This window comes from Anabrus simplex, chromosome 1, assembly GCF_040414725.1.
Source record: "Anabrus simplex isolate iqAnaSimp1 chromosome 1, ASM4041472v1, whole genome shotgun sequence".
In the NCBI taxonomy this organism is placed as follows: domain Eukaryota; kingdom Metazoa; phylum Arthropoda; class Insecta; order Orthoptera; family Tettigoniidae; genus Anabrus; species Anabrus simplex.
Genome location: NC_090265.1, coordinates 652,689,693 through 652,714,801, shown reverse-complemented (window position 1 = coordinate 652,714,801; position 25,109 = coordinate 652,689,693).

Here is a 25,109-nt window from a genome sequence, read left to right as displayed (position 1 = left end):
GAAAAACTCCCGCACGACAAAACTGATGGCACCTCGGTGTCTCTGAAAACCGTAAAATAGTAGTCAGTAGGGCGTAAAACCACCAGCTTTGTCATTAAATTCTACTTTAGTGAGAATTCTTTTTAGTGGCGTTTTTCTCAGAACTGACTCTTCATGGTTACTAGGATAAAATAACGGTAATTATTGTATATTCCGAGAACGGGAATTTCTGAAAATTTTAATATAGAAATCCGTTTGTTGAACCTGGTCTGATAAGGGGAAGTAAAATTGCCACGAAACTGTAATAGTATGAGATCCTTGTAATGGTTTACGTGTTTTACATCCGCTGTAGGATGAAGCATGTTCATTGCTGGAGTGTTCCTGGAACAGAGAAATTCTCTGCAGTATGGTGACATAATAACCACAGCTTGGCACTTCCTGTTCCGCTCGTCACCTTAGGCCTCGCCCATTGAAAACTGCATGGTTGTCGCCCTCTATCACTTGTGGTTTCCCTAGGAAACGACATCCACGATAAGATCCTTCCGTTTCCTCCTTCTGCGCCGCAAAACTTCTGTAATTTGTAGCTTACTAAAAATACTTGACAACTAATTCCTGCATAAATACGTACTGCCTTCTCTACTCCGTTTTTGACAGTAAATTCAGTTTTTTCATTCTTCTCATAATATTTGCTTCACCAGCCTCAATACGAGCTATCGCTGTACTTCCACAGAATAACAAGACCTGTTGCAACTTAAACGAACCTCGGCTCCCGGCAAGAACAGCGGTCGAATACAATTCAGTTTGTTTTACGTCGCAACGACATATATAGGTCTTAATGGGACAGGAAAGGGCTAGGAGCTAGAAGGAAGCCACCTTGCCTTAATTAAGGTACAGCCTCAGCATTTGCCTAGTGTAAAAATGGGAAACCTCAACTTGGCAGGTTCGATCCTGGCTTAGTCCGGTGATATTTGTAGGTGCTCAAATACGTCAGCCTCGTGTCGGTAGATTTACTGGCACGTAAAATAACTCCTGTGGGACTAAATTCCGGCACCTCGGCGTCTCCGAATAACCGTGAAAGTAGTTAGTGGGACGTAAAGCAAATAACAGTATTATTATTAAAATGGGAAACCAAGGAAAACCATATTCATGGCTGCCAACAGTTGGGGTTCAAACCCACTATCTACCGAATACAAGCTGACAGCTACGTGACCCCAAACCACGCAGCCACCTGCTCGGTGAGGTGGAATACATTTGGCTTCCCTGACTGTACTTGAGTACGGAAATTATCTAATATATTTTTTGACGTAAGCACTCCTCACTGTTTTAAGGGGAAGGGTAATCCCCTGTGCGTGGGGGCGGTAGAATAAAATCCACGGTATGCCCTGCCCATCGTAAGAGGCGACTAAAAGGGCCCGAGGGGCTCTCAACTTCGGAGCGTGGGTTGGTGACCACGGGGCCCTTAGCTGAGTCCTGACATTGCTTCCACGTACTTATGCTAGACTCCTGACTTTCATCTACCCAATCAGTCCTCCCTTGGTCAACTCTTGTTCTTTTCCGACCCCGCAGGTATTAGAGCATTCGAGGCTTAGGGAGTGTTTCATTTTCGTGCCCTTCATGGCCCTTGTCTTTCTTTGACCGAGCTCGATAGCTGCAGTCGCTTAAGTGCGGCCAATATCCAGTATTCGGGAGATAGTAGGTTCGAACCCCACTGTCGGCAGCCCTGAAAATGGTTTTCCGTGGTTTCCCATTTCACACCAGCCAAATGCTGAGGCTGTACCTTAATTAAGGCCACGGCCGCTTCCTTCCCACTCCTAACCCTTTCCTGTCCCATCGTCGCCGTAAGACCTATCTGTGTCGGTGCGACGTAAAACAACTAGCAAAAAAAGTCTTTCTTTGGCCGATACCTTCATTTATCGAAGTGTCGGATCCCTTCCATTTTCCCCTCTGATTAGTGTTAAGAGAGGATGGTTGCCCAGTTGTACTTCCAGTTGTACCCCCATAAGAGGAAGGGTAACTAGGCAACCATACTCTCTTGTCACTAATCGAGGAAAACGATCAGACCCTTCCAAGAAGAGGGTATCGGCAAAAGAAAGGAAATGGCTTCGACGGGCGTAGTAATGGAAGTCACCCTAGGTCTCGTAAACCTTATACAGTACCATAAGAATAGGGAAAGGACAAGAGTTAATCAAGAACGGTCCGGATGGAAAATATTAAAGTGAGGAACCTGGCAAAAGTGAAAGCAATGCCAGAATCAGCTAGAAGATCCGTGGTCCTAAACTCACGCTCGTAAGTTGGGTGACTCCGACCGAAGTAATTGGGAAAAGGCCAGGAAGAAGAAGATATGCACAGTCTCACGATTGTCTGAGGTCTTTCAGTTTCACTGGTTATTCCGTGAAGGTCAACCTGGTCATAGTAAATTTAAGTGGAGTTCTTGACCTTGGGATCTAATATTCTAAATATGCCATTTAATAACACTTAACCAATGCGAGTCTTAGAGGCGAACAGGTAATGTAAGTCTATTCATAGCTGAAGCTACTGTTGAGCTAATGGCAATGTAAATTACCCCGCACCATGTAACAATCCATCCATATGCAAGCAGGCCGGCTACAGGATTACACGAACTTGCTTATTGTGTAACAACACAGCCTCCAGCCCAAAGGATGGCCGATTACGTGGTATTTATAGGTTGACGAGAAATCTCACTTGGCAACTCTCCCATTGTCTACAGGAAGATATTACCAAACAATCACGATAAGTGGTTCCCAGCACATACCAGACGTCTCCAAATACTTCTGAAGAAAGAAGAAAGAAAAAGAGGAAAAGAAGTGATGATCTCGAGGGCAAACTCCGAGTTTTTTAATATCTTCATACTCACTTAGACTTGTTTCCTGCAGTGCTAAACAACATATGGGACAACAAGTTTCCACCAGCGAATCCGATGAGCAGCCAGGTTTTCAGTTTCATCCCACCCAGTTCACGTTGAAGATCTTTTGCAAGCGTTCGTTTCCAGGTGTTACATGGCCTCTACTCCTTACATAGTCTTTCTTTACTCCTGTATCCATCCTGCGGCACCCTCAACCCTCAGTAGTGCCGTTTCGGGTAGTTTTTCATTGCCCATGAGTGGAACATGCCCCCACCACCACCACCACCCGCTAAGTTTCGATCTTCTTTTGGCAATGATTTTGCGCAGGTTAAGCAGACTACGACTTTTCAGCACTTCATCATTCACAATGTAGTCGCAATAACTTATATTTCGAGTTCGTCTCTAGCATCGTTGTAATTAAAAATATGAAATTACAACGATGCTAGAAACCAACTCATGAAAGACGTTGAGCATGTGTGTGCTGATTATACTGACATTTTCCAATTCTTATATAGCCATCAGAAGTATGATAGAGAGCCTCCGTGACTCAGGCGGCAGCGCGCCGCACTCTCACCGCTGGGTTCCGTGGTTTGTGCTGGACAAAGCGGAGGTAGGACAGGTTTTCCTAGGGTACTCCGGTTTCCCCTGTCATCTTCATTCCAGCAACGCTCTCCAATACCATTTCATTTCAACTGTCGGAGATTAATCATTGCCCCAGAGGATTGCGACAGGCTTCGGCAGCCTGCACAGTTCCTGTCCTCGTCGCTAGATAGGGGCTTCAGTCATTCCATTCATGACCCGCATAAAAATGGAAACAGGCTGTGGATTTCCATTTCAATGACTAGCTTTTTAGAGGTTAGAATGGCCATTTCTTGTTGAATGCCAACTTAGCTTCCGCAGTTCTGCTGTTTATATCAATTGTATTTCATCCTGTCTCCCTGTCGTCAGCCCAGAAGCTGGTTGGATCCTCAAATAGCACCACCAAAGGTTGTGTGGTTATAGGAAAACCACAAAAACCAATGTCAGCACCAAATTGACGCCTACTAGGCAAGATGAGGAGTGAGGTAGTTTGCCACTGCTTTTCTCACTGGGTCAGATGGTACTATTGTAGCACAACACCTTTCGTAACACTCAGACGCACTGGTTGTGTTCCGAATGTCATTATTATTTTTTTTTAAATTTATTTTGACCTTCGTCCATAGGACATTTGGCCATCAATAATGTACAATGATAAAAATTGTTACAGAAAAGAGAAATAAAAAGGGACAACAAGTTAAAAGACATACAAAATAACAGAAATGACCTAGAACAGAGCAAAAAGTAAGCAAAACACACTTGAAATAAAGACACTTACACTTTAGATATTAACACCAGTTTTTGTGAAGAATGTTGCAATTGCACTGTACACACGTAAGTCTCCAGTTGCCAGTAATAGCTGAATATTTGTGGGTAAGGGAACCCGAAGGTGCACAAGGGTAGCGAACAATTCTCGGCGAAAGGATACAGTTCTACTGCACTCGAAGATAATGTGGTTCACATCTCCCGCGTTTCTTGCGCTACACGGACATTGTGCTGATTGTTGAACTCCAATCCTGTTGAGGTGAGCGGGAAATGAAGCATGGTTGAACCTCATCCGAATAATGGTAGTTACTTGGCCTCGGGCCCATCTGACGTCTTGATACCATGGTTTATGGGGGATAGCTGGTTGAATGCAGGCATAGTATCGTCCTTTGTGTTGAGTAGTCCTGTTCCACAGAGCTGTCCATTCAACATAAGTTTTCCTTCTACTAGTAACATAAAAATCAGTACAGGGGAGACGTAATGAAAGGAATAAGCCAGTACGTGCACCTTGTTTGGCCAGACTGTCAACCAGTTCATTGTATGGAAGTCCTGAGTGTCCTTTCACCCATAAAAATGACACACATTTTCCGCGCGATTTCATGACAGACGATAATTCTAATATGTCCCAATTTCTTAATAGCACTTTGAGAATCTGAAATGATAAGTATCTTGGGGAAATTTCTGGATTGTGAGTAATACAGTGCCTCCCGGATGGCGACAAGTTCAGCAGTGTAGATGGATGCTTCAAAGGGAAGAGAAAAACGGACATATTCCTGTGTTTGCACGCAAAAATATGCAAAACCAACTGAATCTGTAAACTTTGCACCGTCGGTATAAATGTGGATGTAGTCGGACCAAGTAGATTCAATAAAATCAATTACGTGTTTATTTGGAGCAGGTTTTTCTAGTAGGTACCTGGGGACATAATATGTGGAAGCTGGAGATATCGAACAGGCATAGTTAAAATGGAATGCCGGAATTGTGTGGGACTTCAAAGTCAAGGGCAGACAGAACTTCAGTTCTCTTAAACATTCTAGAAGTAGAGGTGGATGTTTTCCATGACGTTCGCGATACTGGTTATGTAGAAGTTGTAGGCTCTTGAATAACGGGTGATCCTCCAGAGTAGAACGTTGAAGGAGAAATTGTGTTGCCAGTAGTTTCCTTCTCAAGTGCAGGGGTTGTTCATGAGCTTCGACCTGTAGAGCATTTGTAGGCGTTGACGACATAGCACCAAGACATACTCTGAGAGCACGAAATTGTAGGACATTTAATTTCTCCAGAACATACTTCGGAGCGTTGCTGTAAAACATACTGCCATAGTCAATAACTGTCCGTATCAAGGAACGGTAAAGAATTAGCAAAGAAGCGGGAGCAGCGCCCCACCAAGTGCGGGTTAAGAAACGAAGGACGTTCAGTGCACGCAGTGCCCGTGTCTGGATGTAAGCAATATGTCCACTCCAAGTGAGTTTGCTATCCAAATGCATCCCCAGGAGGCGTACAGTAGACTTCACAGGAAAAGAATATGGTCCAAGTTGAATTGTAGGAGACGGAAGAATCAGTTTCTGTTTGGTGAATATAGTGACAGATGATTTTGTAGGAGAAAGTGCAAGTCCACTCTGTGTAGTCCATTCTTGAAGACATTGTGATGCTGTGTGCAGACGCTGAAGAGTAATTGTCAAATTGGTTGAAGATGTATAAATGCAGACGTCATCAGCATATTGCAAAACACGGATGGCGGGACTAAATATTGCGTCCAAGTCAGAGGTGTAGATAGCATAGAGTAAGGGACTTAATACACTGCCCTGTGGAAGGCCTTTAGAGACTGTACGCGGTCCAATAAAAGTAGGGCCGTTCCGAACGTATATGGTGCGTTCTTTAATCAAAGTTGCAATGCCGAAGATAAGAGTTCTTGGTAGTTTCAAGGCTGCTAACTTACGCAGCAGTAGAGATACGTCCACATTGTCGTAAGCAGAACCAATGTCTAAGCAAAGTGCGGCCAGATAACCCCGAGTTTGAAAAGTACGCTCGATGTCAGTGGTGAGTATGCTGAGATGATCCATGGTTCCGCGTCCTCTTCGAAATCCATGTTGAGATACAGGCAGTAACCTGTTGTGTTCCAGAAACCACTCTAATCTGGTTTTAACCATCCGCTCTAGTGTTTTAACCACGCAAGAGGATAAAACTATTGGTCGGTAAGATGCTGCATCTTGAGGATCCTTACCGGGCTTTAAGATGGGTACCACTATTTGAGTAGTCCAGTCTGCCGGTAGTGGGCCATGTGTCCATATGGAATTAAAAATCTGGACAAGGAGAATTTGAGCCGAGAGAGGCAATTTACTAAGCATGGAGTATTGTATGTTGTCCTTTCCCGGAGCAGTATTGTTACAGTCTTTAAGAGCCCGCTGAAACTCGTGCAATGTAAATGGTCGTGTGAGGAAATGATTGGGATCATCGCAGACGTCATCCATTGTATCTATTGGTGGAGGCACGAACGGGGGTGCAATAATGTCAACAAACTGTTCTCCCAGCTCTGCAATGTTGGACGGAAAGGATGTAGTGTGGCTATCTCTCCGGAGGCCTCTGATTTGCGACCATATTGTAGTTAGAGGTGTATCTTTATTAATACGTTCACAAAAACTCCTCCAGCTTTGACGTTTTCGTTCTTTTAAGTAACGTTTCACTTTGGCATTCGTCTGTTGGTACAACACATAATTATTCCAAGTAGGTTGGCGTCGGTACTGGGCAAAAGCTTGCTTACGCTTTGCAATCATCAATGAACATCCTCGGTCCCACCAAGGGGTTGGAGGTCCTCTTTTAAGAGTGTATGGGTGCTTTTCAGGTATTGAAACGTGGGCGGCAGAATTTATTATTTTCAGGAAAGCAGTATAGTCTTCTAACGGGGTTAACGGAGTCCACAATAACTGGAGATCGTTGTCGATTTTAGAAGTGTAGGCGCACCAGTCTGCAAGTTTTGTATTCCATTTGGTGGATGGGTAAATAGTGCATGGTGAGATATAAAGAGTATGCAACAAAATTTCAATCGCATAATGGTCCGAACCGATGACATATGGCAAAGTTTTCCAAGACACTGTATTCAAGAGTGTAGAAGAACACAATGTAACATCAACAGCAGAAGGACGCTGTCCAAGCCGAGGGACGAGAGTTGGAGATCCATCATTTAAAATAACAAATTCGTCGAGGGTGTTCAATAGGGCAGTACCCGCAGTATCGGTGAACGCACAACCCCAGGCTTCAAAATGTGCATTCAGATCTCCACATATTAAGTATGGCGGGTCGAGTTGTGATATCAGAGTGTACCATTCGTTAAGCTCAATCACACATCGAGGAGGGCAATACATTGATAACAGGGTAAAAGGCTTGGGAGGCAAGTCTATCCGTACAGCTACGGCCTGGAAAGACGGCACTTGTCTAAAATTCAGATGGATCATCTTATGTCGTACTTGAGAGGAAACAAGGAGAGCTGCTCCACCGTAACCATCCACACGATCATCTCTGTACACTCTGAAGCCTCTAAACCGCACCTCCAGATCTGGAGATGTCCAACTTTCAGATATGGCAACGACAGAAATCTGCCTGTCATGAATCTCCTTTAATAAACTGTCTTTGTTAGCTGTCAAAGAATGAGCGTTCCACTGTAATATTTTAGATTAATTGCCACTGTTAATGCATCGAGAAATCATTTCACGTAATTCTTCTGACGTTGGAGGGCCTGTCGAAGATGAGGTTATTCCTTGTAGAATATGCACAATAAGATTGTGAACATTGGATATTAAGACATCCACCACAAAAGGAGAATTAGTCTTTGAAACAGAGTTATCCACGGTCATTTGGGAGGGAATACGATGAGGTTGAGGTGGGTAGGGGTTTTGTCTGATGGGGCCTTGTGGAAGTTCATGAGAGGAATAAAACAGAGGTGGTTGCTCATAAGCACGGGAGACAGGTGGTGGGGCTAGGCGAGGTTTTTTGAAGGCAGTAAATCTATTAGAGCGCTGCGTTGGGAGCGAGGGAAAGGTCCGTTCATCTGCGATGGGAAGGGTTGATCCCACTACCTCTGCGTAGGGTCGGTGTTCCAAAACGTTGAGTGCGTCCTTGAAAGGAATATTCCTAGTAGCTGATAGTTCGTTCACCTTCTGCTGTTTAGAGTATTCTGGACAATCTTTACTTGTGGCAGTATGTGCACCATTACAATGTACACACACTAATTGCAAGGATGAGCACTGTTCTACAGGGTGCTGAGTACCACATTTAGCGCATCTTCCTGTTGAACGGCAATATAGCGGAGTGTGACCAAACCGTAAACATTTAAAACATTGGCGTACAGGAGCAACGTATGGGGTGACCTCACACCGCATACCGTAAATAGACACACTGTCCGGCAAAAACTGGGAATCGAATTGTACTACACATGTCTGAAGAGGGATACTCTCTTGTGTGCCGTTGTGATGGATTTTCTTCATCATACGGCGTACCCTGAGAATGCTAATCGGCGAACAAATGTTTTGTATGAGCTCTTCGTCACCTAGACTGACATCAACATTACGGATAACTCCTTGGCGAGTAATTACGTGAGCTGGAACATAAGCTTCCAATTGTTTCTCAGCAAACAGGGAGGACTCTACAAGTAAGTTAGCAGCGCGAGCTGTTTTTAGGTCAATCTTGATTCTGTTCCGTCCAATGGGGCTAATGTTCAAAATACTAGGCCTAAGTGTTGGCAGACTACTGTAAAGCAATTTCCCTAATCCCATTGGATGAAATTTTCCAATATTGCCTGACTTACCATCTACGTAAATATAGAATGGACCAGGAGAATCGTCCTTGTATCTATTGTTTTTGTTGTTCGCATAGGAGGAGGGGCGCGTGTTAACTGTACTCGGGAGTTTATCTGAAGATAGCAAAGATGGTTTACCTTGTAATTCAGAAGTGGGTGTCGCTAACTTTTTTTCCTTGTTGTGTGGCTGGTGATCCATCTGACGCTTCTGGACTGAATTGCTTGGACGCTCCATTTCTACGTCGTAATGCTGGTCTTCATTGAGGGTGAGGAGAGCTGCCTTCAGTGTAGAATGTAAAGAAGGCGTGGGAAAATCCGCTATGGCATTGTTCGGTTGAATAGGGGGAGGGCCTCCCTCCCCGTATGTTCCACCGTCCATCAGTAAAACACTGTTCACTTATGTACAATACACTGCAGTAAACTGAAAAAGTATGAGATTCGTAACACAAACAAACAACGTTTACTACACTGTGTTCCGATTGCCCGAGTCAAATGTGTAACCACTTGCGAGGAGCGCAGCTAGCACGACCTGCCTGGTGCGCTCACGAAAGCAGACTGGGGCGAATGTCATTACCACTCACACCCCAGCAGCTTCTATATTGTCACAGCCATGGATGAGACTGGGACTTCGGTGGAAGCTACATTTTGTTCTGGCCTGTATCAAGAGACAGATGCAAAAGTACTGCATCCATCAAGCTACATTTTGTTCTGGCCTGTATCAAGAGACAGATGCAAAAGTACTGCATCCATCAAGAAATGACAGCAGGCAGGTATTTCGTCCGTTTGCAGTAATTTTGATTTGGACGTCCATTAGCTCGCGATCGCATCACCTTTACGTTTTTCCAACCTTTCAACTCCCCAGTTGTCAGCGTTAAGCACATCCCATACCAGATTTTTCTGGATGTTCCAACAATGGCTGAAATAGTTAAAAATACCTTGTATTTACACATTTACTAATCAGTCATGGAATGATAACCTTAACAATAGTTACTCTTATCAGAAGTTGATAATGGCGTGATACATGTCTACAGCTTGTTTCACTGCAACTTATCTTCACTATACTCATCAAAGTCAGGCTCATCATCATTCCTTAAAATGTCTGAAATACAATCTCCCTTCATGATTTCTTTATACTTCTGCACACCCACCTCTGCAGACAGTTGTGAAAGAAAATCACAAAGCACATTATTATCGTCAAAATACGGTCAGGCGATTTATCGATCTCCGTCGTCTGAACAGAGAATGTGATGAATAAGGCTCGGAAGTTGAAGACCTAGGGTATTTAGGGGTTGCAGTAAGGATGTAAAAGAGAGGGCATATAAGTATCTGGTAAGACCCCAACTATACTAGACTTAACTAAAGTTGGCGTCTGACAGGTAAGGTTGGAGGGAGGAGCACTGCACGTGCCATTTCACGATGTTGCCACATTCCAGCATTCCATCTACATACTCTTACCCCTCGCTTCCGGCTCACTTGTTCCCTCCTTCATTCTGACCGCTGTGATCTGTTGTAGACTACCTGCCCATGCGGTGTCGTCCCATTTGCGATCACTCTTATACAAACAATCAGGTTCTTGACAGTGACAGGTTTGGCAACTCCCAGCAAGACGAGCTGCCCTGAAGTTTTGTCTCCATGGCAACCGCAGTCGCCCCACCCTCGTTCCCATGGCAACCACACAGCCACTCCCTTTATCCCGCCTCGGCAGGCAGTAAACGGACCTCCCTCTAAGAAATGTCAGACGACAACTCTTATTATTAGCAGTATAGAGTATGGTTCCAGTTTATGGGACCCTCACCAGGACTACTTGATTCAAGAACTGGAAAATCCAAAGAAAAGCAGCTCGATTTGTTCTGGGTGATTTCCGTCAAAAGAGTAGCGTTACAAAATGTTTGCAAAGTTTGGGCTAAGAAGACTTGGGAGAAAGGAGACGAGCTGCTCGACTAAGTGGTTTGTTCCGAGCTGTCAGTGGAGAGATGGCGTGGAACGACATCAGTAGACGAATAAGTTTGAGTGATGTCTTTAAAAGTAGGAAAGATCACAATATGAAGATAAAGCTGAAATTCAATAGGACAAATTGGGGCAAATATTCGTTTATAGGAAGAGGAGTTAGGGATTGGAATAACTTACCAAGGAAGATGTTCAATAAATTTCCTATTTCTTTGCAATCATTTAAGAAAAGGCTAGGAAAACAACAGATAGGGAATCTGCCACCTGGCCGACTGCCCTAAATGCAGATCAGTAGTGATTGATAGACTGATACAAACTGCCTAAGAAAAGACCTGTAGAAAGGGCTAAAATTAAAAAAAAGAACCTAAAGACGATGTAAAATCGCGATCCAAATTAATTCATAATTTTAATTTTAGTTACATATTTAATGAAGGAATGTGGTGTTGTAAAATAAAAAATTCTGGTGGTATGCAACATACAGCGCAAAATTATATGACTGAAATACTTCTTCTTACAGACATAATATATATATTTTAGATTAACACTTTAAAAAAGGAATTCCGTATTTGTTAAAAAACGTACTTGCAGAATTTAGAATGAAAGGGTTTTTCCACCTAGAATGAATTCAGCGAACTCGCAATGGACATCCTGGAGAAAGAAACTGAAATTAGTACAACTGGAATCGATTTGGCTTAAGCACACTAGCTGTACGGAAACTGGAATTCAGAAACCTTACCTCAGTTGGCTTTGCAGTATATCACACCACTCTCAAGGTCCTTAGGTGTAAAGGATCGTCGGTTTTAGACAGCACGTTGTAAAACATCGACATCAACGGATGTTAAGTGTTCATACTTACTACAAGTGAGATCTTCCTCTTCACACACACTAGCATCAAAATTTTCTCCTTTCAATATCTTGCACATAATTTGATACCCGTGGTTGTTTTCAAGTATTACTTTTATTTTTCATTTCATTTTCTCTCTTTTAAAGATTAATGATGATTCGAACGGAGAACGGGCAGTATAAAATAAGATGGTCAAAATAACGTGAAATTGCAAAAAGCCCATTAAGACCCCCCCCCAAAAAGGCTAGAAAAGACCTATAAGCCAAAACCGTCGAAAAAGGCAAAACAGAACAAATAAAACCCACCATTTTCTGGCCTACAAGGACCCAGAATGAACAAATATTATGTTGGATCTCGTCTTTGGACAGTCGAGAAAAAAGGTATTTTTCCTCAACTTCCGAGCGCTAGTGATAAACAACAAAACTACAGCATCAAACTGAACTCTGGAGTGGAAAAGCGCATATTGCTTGAAATCTGAGTTAACTCGTGTTTGGGACAGCGGGTGACAAGTTGACATCCGAGTTAACTCGGGCATGGGATCGAAAAGGTTAAATACATAAACTTCAGAAGAAGCCAACTGAGATTCTGTGTGTTGGTATAGATAACGAAGTATACAATTATTTCATGACAGACACTTATGGAGTAACCAAACGACACAGCCTATTGTTAAGTATTTATTCGTATCTTAATCGCTATCGGTAGACCTAACAGAACTATAAACAATGAGAGTGCAATACACAGTACTGTATTCTGTAACCCAGTACTTCACTACTGTTTTATAGCCGTCACATGGTACGGTAAGTTTACGTGTCCGTCATGATAATTTCTTATCAGTTACAGGCACCAACCAGTGCGAGGGTCAGGTAAAGACTTAGTAGTCAAGTTCTTGGGACTCAATCATACCACGCGGTAGATATTTATTTTCAGCCTCGTAAGAGAGTAGTCTCTCATACGCATATATCTTGTTCTTTAGAGTCTCTGGAAAATGTGTTCAATAGCCCTGCGTACTTAACTGTGTTACAAATGTTGTCCAAGAGACTGCACGTAGGTAGTTCAATAAACTGACGTTTTGGCAGATTTTGGCTCTGTCTGGCGGTTATGTGCTGAAGCATAGACATCCAATCAATCCCACTCTGCCATTCATATTGATTTATATCGGCAGAGCACGATCTCGAAACCCAGTTGCCAACTCTAATATTTACATTCGCCACGTGGTTAACCTATCTCGCTCAGCGTGTATGGTATTCGGTACGCTTCGCGATCTTTTGCATTTTCCTTCAGTAATTAGTGTGTTTTTCATATTGTTGGAGGGTTCTAGGGACTCTGAGATCAGTGGAGTGTTCCCTTTGTAGGCCATAACCTCCTTCCTGTGCCAGCCATTAGCGGTGAGTGATGTGTTATTTCCTCATTCTCGTTTATTCTTAATAATATACTCATATTCTCTTATTAGTGTCAGATGTTGTTAGTAAGTGTAGTTTTTGTGAATTTCTTTTCAATCCATATTCATTAGTTTTTCTGAATATCGGTACGGTATTACATTTTACAAGGGCTGTTTACCGCGGTCGTATTGCATCCGCTGTTCTCGCGGGCGTAGCGCGCTGGAAACAGAGGAAAGGCCGATGCTCATTTGTTTTGCGAAACTTCAATTTAGAAGTATGGCCGTGCGGAGTATAGGGCCCGGATGTTTATGATTTTAGAAATATGCAAGCATTTCAGACCTAAAATGTATTAAAATATGACAATAAATGTGACTTCTTTGGTCACATTTTCGAAATCTTAAAAGTCTTGCCACTGTTTAAATTAACAGTATATTGAAAATATACTTTTATAATCTAGAACATTCAATAATAATACTAAATAAGTAATAATATTAATTTTATTATGTTTTAAATTTAATTACTCAATCCAGAGGTAACTCTCGACTTTGCACAGAATGAATTAAATGTCACATTCTGATTGGCGATCAGAAAGAATTGTAATAGCAAATAACATATATTTTGAAGTTTTCAAATGGGAATGGTCTTCGAATTTCCCGCAATATTGACTTGCAACGGAAAAAAGACAGCTCAACATTGCAGGATGTTATTGGGCCATATTTGAAATCATTAGAGTTCAGCTGAGGCTCACGGTAATGTCGCTTTCTACGCATCTGTCTCTTTCTATACAGCTTACCCTCCTAATTCACATAAATATATATTTCCAAGAAAGATAATTGTAAGAAATTAAAGTCAACAATATTGGAAAATGTGAAAAATCCTTCCTGGAGACGATTGAAAGCAGGTATGAGAAAATGGAATAAGAAGATAAAATATGACAAAAACATGAACCTTTCCGGGGAAATATGACTATAATATGAAAAATTACCGGAAAATGACAAAAAAACGTTAAAAGAGCCAGAAATATGACTTCATGACCCGTGAAAATTGCACAATTTTAGTCATCGTAGATAAAATCATGCTTAACTTGTATTTTCCATGGAAATAATACAAAGAAATAAATATGACATGTCAAACATCCGGGCTCTATCAATAACCAATTTGAGAACTCTGGCATGTAAATTGTTTTCTATTTCATTGCAATTTCATAGCATAATAGAGGAAGCAAGGGGCCTCGGTGGCTCAGGCGACAGCGCACCGGCCTCTCACCACTGTTTTCCGTGGTTCAAATCCCGGTCACTCAGTGTGAGATTTGTGCTGGTCAAAGCCGAGGTGGGACAGGTTTTTCTCCGGGAACTCCAGTTTTTCCTGTCATCTTTCATTCCAGCAACGCTCTCCAATATCATTCCATTGCTTCTGTCAGCTATCAATCATTGCCCCAGAGGAGTGCGACAGGCTTCGGCAGCCGGCACAGTTCCTATCCTCGCCGCTAGATGGGGGATTCATTCCATTCCTGACCTGACGAAACTGGAAACAGGCTGTGAATTTTCACTGTCAATAGAGCAAGCATATCACTGCCTCCTTTCATGACCATAATATATAAAGTAATATCAATCATACCGTTGCTAGGTTGTGGGATTGAAAATGTCATCAAACTTTGAGATACCTTGTGTGATTCTACTTTTCTATCAAGGCGATGGCGGGAATGCTATCGACTTGTCCTTCGAGACCATCAGACTAAACATTTGGCACCCCGACCCTGGGTCTAGTGCGTGTCGTCTCGAAATATCCGAATTCCGGAGGACAGTGTAACAAGCCAGTTTGCTATCTGGACGACGAATCTCAAAATATCCGAATTTCCGATGGTGGTACTGTTTCAGAATACCATGCATGTGTTCATTATCATAATAAGCATAAAGTAACATAAAAATGTGCGAAAAGGTTCACTGTTAGTATCAGCTGGTGCTGCGCGTCCTTTTCCAAAAATGGTACCTCAATCTTGAGGTGTGCCGGCCGTATAGTCTCACAGAAACATATACGACAGGGGACAGTAGATCCACGGAGGCCATGAATCCGCGCAAAGTTAAACTTAGTCCAGTTTTTAAAATGCAGCTAATGCTTTGTCAGATATGAACAAAATTGATTTACACATTTTACTCTGGTAATATTTACAATATTTTCGACAGAATGTTACCACAAGTTTCAGTCTATTTTGATGACTAACTTCCCGTTCTTATCAGCCTATGTCTGGAGTTCCACAAGGTTCACTACTGGGACCGTTGTGTTTACTTCTATTTGTTAACGATCTGCCATAATAGAGGAAGCGTGGGGCCTCCGTGGCTCAGGCGGCAGCGCACCGGTCTCTTACCGCTGGGTTCCGTGATTTAAATCCCGGTCACTCAGCCGCTACCTGCTCTATGCTGATGACCTTAAAGTCTACAGAGTAATTGGAAAGATGAGTGACTGTGAATGTTTACAGTCTGATATAAATAATAGTAGTGATTGGTGCAAAAAAATGCATTTAACCCTAAATATTTCAAAGTGTAGCGCAATATCCTTCACGAGAAAATCCCAAGTTAATATAATCAAGTATCGTACAAAGAATTAAGAAATGAAGCGTGTTACTAAAATTAATGATCTAGGTATTCTTGATTTTGGTATTCTTCTCACTACTCAAAATGGTTTATCTTTCAATAACCATGTGTTAAATATCGTTAACAAAGCATTTAAAACATTAGGCCCCCTCAAAAGAAATTGCAAGAGTTTTAAATCTGTTGTCTAATTGAAAACCCTGCATTTCTCGCGTATACCGTCTAGTCTAGAGTGTGGATCCCTTCACAGCAATACTTAGTTAATGCCTTAGAGCGAGTACAGATCAGATTCTCAAAATGGATCAGTAAATAGGGTTTGGGTATCAAGCTGCCATCCATAGATTATGATCTGTTTTATACAAAGATGCATATTGAGTCTCTTAGAACTAGGCGCATGTATGTTAATGCATGTTTCATACACAAATGTAGCGGCAATTTCCTTGATTGTCCTAATTTACTCCAGTTGCTACCAATTCATGTTCCTTCCCATAACACCCGATAGGCTATCACCCTTCACTTACCCAGGTGCAGAACCGAATCACACAGGAACTCTTGGTTTATCTAGGCCCTAATATCTGTAAACGAAATTACCGGAATGGTGGATGTATTCCACTCGTCATCCCGTGAAAGTGAAATTCATAGGCATTTTATGGACGCCTCATAGACGGAGAGTTCCTTATTCTGTTCTGCGCATTTGGTGCATGAAAGTTATATTTTTTTCTTTTATCTATCGGTCATTTCAAATGTATAAATACTTTTCCGTTTCATGTTCTTTTCATCCGTATGTGTTCTGTAAATATGTATATAATGTATATTGTTTGGTTATTAGTAGCAGCAGCAGTACTAGTAGTACCGAGCTCGATAGCTGCAGTCGCTTAAGTGCGGTCAGTATCCAGTATTCGGAAGATAGTAGGTTCGAGCCCCACTGTCGACAGCCTTGTAGATGGTTTTCCATGGTCTTCCATTTTCACACCAGGCAAATGCTGGGGCTGTACCTTAAATAGGGCCAAGGCCGCTTCCTTCCCACTTCTAGCCCTTTCCTCTCCCATTGTTGCCATAAGACCTACCTGTGTCGGTACGACGTAAAGCAACTTGTAAAAAGTAGTACCGGTAGTGCTATTATTATTATTATTATTATTATTATTATTATTATTATTATTATTATTATTATTATATCATCTGTAAGTAATAACTCTGCTGATGACAAATAATAAAATAATATTCTGAAATAAGTCGTTGTGTCCAGTTTCCTCATATTTAACAGTAGTCCTTTTGATTCTTTCATTTAAAATTTCTTTCTTCTCTTCGAACCATCGAGATACATATCTATCCTGGCTAATTGAAAATCAGAATTTCCATGCTCATATTTCAAACAAGATACCAACTTCTTGGAAAAAAAAAGGGTGGGGGGTGAGGAATTTTTATCACACGGTTGAACTTAGAATACCATCCTTCAACGGCATTGTTTGTTTAGTGTCGTTTTCCATGACAATTCCGCAGCTTAAATGGCATTTGTAGATTGTCCAGCCACTGATAGTCATGGTCGAAGAATTTTTCAAAATAAATTGATAATAAAAGAACACCACCCTCAACGTAGCGAAGCACGGGCACCCAGCTAGTGAACTTAAGAACTGTTCGTTTTTAAACTCTCTTGTCATCTATACAGTTACCTACACTTCTCGGATATTTTGAGACTCATTAGCTTATTTATTTCGGCTACATACTGTATTTCTTGCGGATAGTTTGATACTGTTTTCTGTCAATTTCATGTTCGGATATTCTGAGACTGGACCGATACAGTATAAGCCCACATAAAAGTCCAGGATATCCCAAAACAGTTCGTGACCTGAACTGCAGGAAGAAGTAGACCAGTCCGTCGCCTTGAAGGAAGGGAGCAGGTAAAGCTCGAGATGTTGATCCTTCATTTTGAAAGCGAAAGGTCAAGGTCCCATGGAGAATGTAGTTTGCGAAGTGCGGGGACATGTGCATCGAGCGAAACACTGATTACTGATTACAGCCTCGTGAAAAACAAGGCGAGCCTTAAATGGAGAGCAGATTTATTTTAAATAAAGAGTAGAGCCCGTCCGTCTCACTCACTCAGTCCGTCTCGCTATTGTTTCCTTTGAGAAAAACGAGTCAGAGAGCGGTGTTGCCACTTCTCACAGCCATTATATTAAGTACAGCAGTTCCGTGGTTTCTATTGTTCCCTAGCTGGAAACCCGCAGCAGTTTTTCGTCCTTGGCCCTTGGGCGGTATAACAGGTCTGTAAAATACTACAGCTGCAGAGGGGAAGGTAAAGATGAGGGTCAAGAAAGAGGGACAAAGAAAAAAAAAGGGTGTGGCAAGTACACCACGCCTACCGCCCCGCGCTCAAGGCTAAACTGGGCTATATATTCCGCTATTAGCGCACGCACATACAGAGGGGAATGCTGCTGATAATTTTATTACACTTGGACATACTTTGCACACAAGCGAACCCTTTTCAGATAACACAAAAACTGGTTTGAATTCAGTCCTGGATTAAGTACGTCGCTAATGGGGAAAAGCAAAGACAAAAGTAGTCTTTCTTTAACACAGTGGATTCAAGGATAATAACAAACACAGGCAATAGAGGAAATTTACGACAGCTTAGCACACTTTTACAAGCTCTTAACTGATATTTGAACATTTGATACCAGTTTCTATTCATTTCTTCCTGGTAAGTTAATGCAGTACTATGATGTAAATCATAAAACAGTTGAAGGTTCTTGGGCGGTATAATAATAATAATAATAATAATAATAATAATAATAATAATAATAATAATAATAATAATAATAATAATTTTACAATTGGCTTTACGTTGCACCGACACAGATAGCTCTTATGGAGACGATGGGACAGGGAAGGCATAGGAATGGGAAGGAAGCGGCCGTGGCTTTAATTAAAGTACAGCCCCAGCATTTACCTTGTGTGAAAAATGGGAAACAGCGGAAAACCATCTTCAAAGCTGCCGACAGTGGGGTTCAAACTCAGTATCTCCCGGATGCAAACTAACAGCTGCGTGGCCCTAACCGCACGGCAAACTTGCCCGATAGTAATACTAATAATAATAATAATAATAATAATAATAATAATAATAATAATAATAATAATAATAATAATAATAATAATAATAATAATAATAAGAATAGACGCGTGACAAGAATAAGCGCAGCAAGAGTGATCAACCGGACCTATATATTGTACTTTCAGAACAAGAAAATCAAGGAGGCCTGGTTCAATGAAGTGAAGAGAGAGAAAAAAATAGATCACACATAGCGACATCCAGCTGCTTAAGAAAAAACTAAAAAGCACAGTGGGATTTTCAAGAAACAGCGAAGCTAAAACTAAGAAAGATATCGACTGCAGAAAGAACGGAACATCGGAAACAAATGTGTGAGTGCTGGGTAAAGGTGGTGGTGGTGGTCGTGATGGTGGTTATTGTTTTAAGAGGAAATGAAATGGCGTATGGCTTTTAGTGCCGGGAGTGTCCGAGGACATGTTCGGCTCGCCAGATGCAGGTCTTTTGATTTGACACCCGTAGGTGACCTGCGCGTCGTGATGAGGATGAAATGATGATGAAGACGACACATACACCCAGCCCCCGTGCCAGCGAAATTAACCAATTAAGGTTAAAATTCCCGACCCTGCCGGGAATCGAACCCGGGACCCCTGTGACCAAATGCCAGCACGCTAACCATTTAGCCATGGAGCCGGACGTTTTAAGAGGAAGTACAACAAGACAACTATCCTCTATTACTGGGTAAAAGTTCAAGCTCGAGGAAGGAGACAGTTGAAATTACGTAATGAATGAATAAAATGGATTAATAATATTGTTACATCTATAAAGTAGTCCGGCTCCTTGGCTAAATGGTCAGCGTACTGGTCTTCGGGTCAGAGAGCCCCGGGTTCGATTTCCGGCCGGGCCGAGGATTTTAACTGTGCGTAGTTCACCCCTCTCGTTTGGGGACTAGATGTTTGTGTTCGTCTTAATATACTCCTCTTCATCTACACTCAACACACTACACTACCAAAAACCCGAGAAACAAGCAATAATGAATAACATCAATCCGCATAGAGTTGGCGTCAAGAAGGGCATCCAGCTGTAGAACTGGGCCAAATATCCATATCAAGTATCCGAGCAAAATAAACTGGACTAAAATGCCAGGAAGAAGTGTTATCTAGAACGTGCCGGAAGGCAACAACACGGGGTTGTATCGAAGCAGCCTGACCTTTGCCGGAATCGGACCTGAAGACTTAGGAACATGAGAGAGGAAGAGAGTTCTCGGAAGAATAGACATAAGCCTGATATTCATCGAAAGAAAACAAGTGCAGTAATAAAGTTAAAGAATGTTGTTTATTGTATCACAGACAGACAAAACTAGATCTGGAAATATCAACTTTTACAATATTTTCCTTCCAAGTAAACGCAAATAAACAATAATAATGAACTTTTTTAATTGTATTTTTTACAATTTGCTTTGTGTCACACCGATACAGGTGGCGACGATGGGATAGGAAGGAGCTAGGAGTGGGAAGGAAGCGACCATGGTCTCCGCTCCTGTATTTGCCTGGTGTGAAAATATGAAAACATGGAAAACTATCTTCAGGGATACCAACAGTGGGGTTCGAAACCACTGTCTCCCGAATGTAAGCTCACAGTTGCGCCACCCTAACCGCACGGGCAACTCGCTGGGCCATGGTTACGATTTGTGTGTGTGTGTGTTTTGTTCTTATTGACGGTTGTTTCTCCTTTACTCTGCCTTAGCACCGTTCATGGCCCTCTCTGGCATTGTTCAGGTCTCTGAAACGCTGTGGCATGCTTATGATCAGTACACTGACGTCATCTTGAGGAAGAAGGTCACAACTGCAATGAGGTCTAGTAATGCCTACGGAGTTTGTGGACGTTAAAAAAAAGGTCGCTTTCAACTTGATCAAGCATGTTGCATGCAGTTCATGTCCGGTGAATTAGCTGGCTCGAGACCAGCCTCTCTCATGGAGTTCCTCACTGATGCAACTCGATAAAGGCGAATATTGTCGTCGACGAAAATAATTAATTTCAGCACCATATTCATCCCTAAAGGCCGGGCTGAGTGGATCAGACAGTTGAGGCGCTGACCTTCTGACTCCAACTTGGCAGGTTCAATCCTGGCTCAGTCCGGTCTCCGGTGGTATTTGAAGGTGCTCATATACGTCAGCCTCCTGTCGGTAGATTTACTGGCACGTGAAAGAACTTATCCGGGACAAAATTCCAGCACCTCGGCATCTCCGAAAACCGTAAAAGTAGTAGTTAGTGTAACGTAAAACGAATAAAATTATTATTATCATCCCTAAAGGGCTGCAGAAATGGTCGAAGAATTTCATCGGCATACCGCTGGGCAGTTAAGTTCCCTCGAATTGGTTTCAAAAGCGTACGACTGTCATGCAAAATCCCAGCCTAAAACAATACATAACTTGAAAACTACCGGATATATTTCTACCAAACTTCATATTTACAATCCACCTGTCCTTGGGTAGGTTTAAGGGCCAATATTGTTTCTAAATCTCTGAACTGACTGGGGGTTTATATGAAACCGAAACCGTGATTTTTCACTCTCACAAAATATACACAACCAAAATGGAAATCTACCTGCCTTAATGGAAAACAATTTCTAAAAATTTTTCTCATATGCATCATTTCGATACGAGGATTAATAAGGGAGATATCATTAACGGACCGTTTTCAGTCTTAAGCTCCAGCGGACGTTTTCTTTAGCTTTTTTGTCGATTTGTCTGTTCGTCCGTTTGTTGAGTGTTTATAACTGGGAAACTACTCTATATATTTTTACCAAACTCTATATCTGATTTCGAGTAAGTGTTAGGGTCAATATTATTTCTAAATCCCTGATTGGTTTGGGAGTTTTTAGGAAGTCGAAACAGTGATTTTAACCTCCCACACAATATCCATGAACGGCCTTAATGGAAAACTACCAGCCTTAATGGAAATCAATTTCTAAAAATGTTTTTCTCATGTGCACCTTTTCGATAGGAGGATAACAAGGGAGATATCATTAATGGACTGTTTTGCAGGCTGTCATGTTATTTGTAGTTGGGTTAAATGGTTTAACTAAAGAGCCATTTTACTCTTTTCGATAGAACAGATAGTAAGAGAAGGTTATCGTCAACAATTGGTTTCATGAGTCTTCAATCTTCAGCCACAGTGCCACTCCCGGTTTCAGTTATCCACTACTTCGGACCAGGAACTGTATCGTTCAATGAACTCTGTGATCTACGCCATTCTGTCTCCAATTTGTTCATCTTTATCTTCACGTTACTACCATGTGCTTTCGTAGAAGAATATCAGTTTAACATGCCGTATTAAACGTTTGAATACAGGCATGTAACTCTGCATAAATTCAAGAAGGAATCGTGAAATCGATTACCAATTCCCGTGCGAAGAACGCAATTTTTGCAAGTTGCTTTACGGCGCACCGACATAGATAGGTCTTATGGCGACGATGGGACAGGAAAGGGCTAGAAGTGAGAAGGAAGCGGCCGTGGCCTTATTTAAGGTACAGCCCCAGCATTTGCCTGGTGTGAAAATAGGAAACCATGGAAAACCATCTTCAGGGCTGCCGACAGTGGGGCTCAAACCCACTATCTTCTGAATACTGGATACTGGCCGCACTTAAGCGACTGCAGCTATCGAGCTCGGTGTGCGAAGAACGGGTACATACGCTAGTCATAAAATATAGAGGTATTTGTTTCATCTCTTAACCATAAGTCATAATAAAAGGAATATACGAACATTTTTCTAAATTTAGAGCATTAATACTATTACATATTTTATGAATATTACATATTTCATTGATATTTACTACATTTTTATGTACATATTTCGCACTTTGAGAATGCATGAAAATCCGGACGGATGTTACGCCGACCATCTCCGTATACAAATGTTGGAATCTCCCACGTGTGAGTATGACCCTCCGTGTGTGGCAGATTTAAACCACGTTGTATTTGTTTGTACAAAGTACAGTGCTGCACGAACTGTAATGCTCTCAAAATTAAAACTGGAACTCTATTTCCAACCAGTGTGCCAGCTCTTCTTTCTCCTGCCAACCAGAGAATAAACGCGATTTTAGCCGAATTTCTCAAATACCAATTCTTACTATTCATACATTAAAGTTTTTAACAATGAAGTGCCTGATAAAAAGGATTACTGTGATAGAGTAAATCATGTAATTACACTGTCTGACAGAGCAAATGCAACACCAAGAAGGAGTGGTCAGAACTTTATGCCAATTGCAGGGTAGACTGACGTCACTGAGGTATGCTCATGATGTGAAATGCGCCGCTGTGCTGCGCACGTAGCGAACGATAAATGGGACACGGCGTTGGCGAATGGCCCACTTCCTACCGTGATTTCTCAGCCGACAGTCATTGTAGAACGTGTTGTCGTGTGCCACAGGACACGTGTATAGCTAAGAATGCCAGGCCGCCGTCAACGGAGGCATTTCCAGCAGACAGACGACTTTACGAGGGGTATGGTGATCGGGCTGAGAAGGGCAGGTTGGTCGCTTCGTCAAATCGCAGCCGATACCTATAGGGATGTGTCCACGGTGCAGCGCCTGTGGCGAAGATGGTTGGCGCAGGGACATGTGGCACGTGCGAGGAGTCCAGGCGCAGCCCGAGTGACGTCAGCACGCGAGGATCGGCGCATCCGCCGCCAAGCGGTGGCAGCCCCGCACGCCACGTCAACCGCCATTCTTCAGCATGTGCAAGACACCCTGGCTGTTCCAATATCGACCAGAACAATTTCCCGTCGATTGGTTGAAGGAGGCCTGCACTCCCGGCGTCCGCTCAGAAGACTACCATTGACTCCACAGCATAGACGTGCACGCCTGGCATGGTGCCGGGCTAGAGCGACTTGGATGAGGGAATGGCGGAACGTCGTGTTCTCCGATGAGTCACGCTTCTGTTCTGTCAGTGATAGTCACCGCAGACGAGTGTGGCGTCGGCGTGGAGAAAGGTCAAATCCGGCAGTAACTGTGGAGCGCCCTACCGCTAGACAAAGCGGCATCATGGTTTGGGGACCGATTGGATATCTTTTAGGGAGGACGTGAGGAGGGGACTGGAGGGAGGACCCTCAAATATAATTAAAAACAAAGAGGAGCTGGAGCTCAGTGTGAGTTTCCTCACACGGACACTGGTTACCTCTTATGAATTAAACTGCCCTATTGTTAAGGCAAAAAGAGTAACAGGAAGCTTCAAGTGGAATAGTTATCTTGAACACCTGAGGAGAAATACACGAAGGCTCTGGAATAAATACAGGGAACTTCAGGATCAAGAAAGCCTAGATTCTTACAAAGAATCTCAAAGAAGGTACAAGTCAGAAGTCAAGAAGGCTTCTAGGAAATCTTGGAGACAATTTTGTGACTCCATTGAAAGTCAACATGAAGCGGCAAGGCTTCATAAAATTTTAACCTTGGATAGAAGGGCAAGGCTGGGCTCATTGGAGACTCCTTCTGGTGGATACACATCCACAGAGGGGGAGACCCTGAGCTTACTGCTTGATGCCCACTTTCCAGGTTCGGTAATCACGAATAGTGAGGTAGAATCGAGCGGATCCTTCAGACCCGATAAAAGTGGCTGGAGGGAAGCCGCAGAGATTGTTACCCCAAGAAGGGTTAAGTGGGCATTAGAATCCTTTGCCCCTTACAAAAGCCCAGGTGTGGATGGGATCTTCCCGGCGCTTCTTCAGGAGGCGGGGGGGGGTCCTTATACCATACCTGGTCAGAATCTTTAGAGCCTGTCTCACTATGGGGTACGTGTACTCCTTGTGGCGTCAGGCGAAGGTGGTATTTATACCTAAACCCGGAAGGTCTTCATATACTAGACCTAAGGATTATAGACCCATTAGTCTAACGTCTTTTCTACTTAAGACCTTGGAAAGACTGGTGGATAGACATATCAGGGAGAAAGTATTAAGAGACTTTCCCCTGCATTCTCATCAACATGCATATCAACCAGGGAAGTCGGTTGAGACGGCACTACACCAGCTGGTTTCTAGGCTGGAGAGTGCCTTGGATCAGCAACAACTTGCTATGGTTGTATTCCTAGATATAGAAGGGGCCTTTAACTATACATCTTTGGGCTCCATAGAACGTAGTCTAGAGAGAAGAGGAGTGAGCAGTATGCTCATAAAATGGATTATGGCCTCACTGCAGGGCCGTCAAGTTCTGTTTACTCTCAACGCTGTAATGTTGAGAGCTAATATAGACAGGGGGTGTCCACAGGGAGGAGTATTATCACCAACATTATGGTGTCTGGTAGTGGATGAACTACTTACCAGGTTAAATGTTGGAGGAATATA